This window comes from Chrysochloris asiatica, unplaced genomic scaffold (genome assembly GCF_000296735.1).
Source record: "Chrysochloris asiatica unplaced genomic scaffold, ChrAsi1.0 scaffold00015, whole genome shotgun sequence".
In the NCBI taxonomy this organism is placed as follows: Eukaryota; Metazoa; Chordata; class Mammalia; order Afrosoricida; family Chrysochloridae; genus Chrysochloris; species Chrysochloris asiatica.
In genome coordinates this window covers 7,698,178-7,699,894 of record NW_006408533.1, presented here as the reverse complement: position 1 = coordinate 7,699,894, position 1,717 = coordinate 7,698,178, and positions in this window count along the sequence as shown.

Here is a 1,717-nt window from a genome sequence, read left to right as displayed (position 1 = left end):
AAAAAAAAAAAAATGTTTTTTTTACTTTTTCAATCTTCCTCTAGTCGAGTTCTGATTATCGAGCCATCGAGGCTAGGTCAAAAGGGCACTGTATGCAAGTGTGGGGGTTCTTGTGCATCTCCTCTCACTTCATATGAGCTGGATGCTTCACTCTCAGCTCTAGCCCTCTGTGGCTAAGTCCTTGTCCATGGGCTCAAGTGTCCTCAGGTCTCACCACATTTTGGACCAACCAGCCCTTCCTCTTCTCTCTCTCAACTCCAGGTCAACAGGATTCAATGGACTGGGGTTGAACTCTGCCCATTTTTTCATTGATGCCTTTCCACCTCTTCCACTCACCAGTAGACCAATGTGGTTGCCAGCAAGCTTACATGCTTGTTTGTGTATTCCCTTTGAGTTTCAGGCTTAGAAGGGAGTTTGTCCTGAAGGCACTTGATTGCTAGCCTTGATGTCTTCCTGGAGAACAGCTTGCTTATTCTTGTAGTAGCCAGTCATGCTGACATTTTTGTTTTGGGTTTTCCTTGATGATCTTTCTTTGAAGTAGTATCTTCTGTGACTGTAGCTGTTCCAGTCTGCTTGTCCTTTCTAGTGGAAATGTCCCACCTCATTAGGGTTCTGGATGGGACTCAGGATTCCACCTAAGGTCCTATGCTCTGTAAAGGCTTTGCACAAGGCCTATTTCACTGGGAAAGTTATAGAACCCCTTTTAGATATTCCAATCAATGATAGGCTGACAATGATAGGCTTATAAGTTTTCTCTAATCATGTTTCCCAACATTCCTTTCTATCCCACTCAAGTGTCTATTTTACAATAGTAGGCAAAGGGAAACCAATATTCATAAGGCAGTCAAGGATTTTAGTATTATTTACCTTTTTCAAGCTATACCTAGATCCCTAGATCCCAGAGCCCTGTTGTTCCAAGTTTGAGTATGCATCACTATTTACCTCTGTCCCACTAGGCCATGTAAACCTGTCTCAGTGTTCCCCTATGTATCTTGTTCTTCTGCCTCCTTCCCCCTTCTTGTATTGCCCTCTCCAACACCCAAACTAAACCCCCAACCCCAACCCCATTGTGGTTACCTTATATTCCATTAGTTCTGCCCTCCATTTAAGACAGTCTATTTTATCCAGTAATCTACCTGACCTTCCCACCACCTGGACCTCTGTTCCTCTGTGTTTACCTTCTTTCACATTGTAATTGTTTTCGTCATAGACTGACCTGACAGATCCTCTGTTCTTATAATTTTATTCTGTTCTTGACTCTTCCATTTGTCAATTGAGTTAAGGGTTGTGCTGCTACTTATGTCCTTCTCTGGTTGTTATCTGTTATTGTTGGTTCTCAAGCCACAGAACTTCTTTTAGGATGCTTTTCATAGCAGGGTTGGTTTGGCAAAATCCCTTAGCTTCTGCCTATCCTGGAATGTTTTGATTACATGATCATATTTGATTGACAGCTTTGCTGGGTAGAGGATTCTTGGGTGGAAGTTTCTTTCTTTCCAATGCCTTCTTGCCTGAATGGTTTCTGTTGAGAAATCTGAGCTTAATCTGATTTGCTTGCATTTGTATGTTACATTTATCTTTTCCCTAGCTGCTTTCAAGATCCTGTCCTTATCTTTGATTTTGGAGAGCTTGATTATTATATGTCTTGGTGATTGTCTTTTAGGATTTATCCATCCCGGGGTTTGTTCAGCTTCTTGAATGCTTATCTTTTCACTTTTCA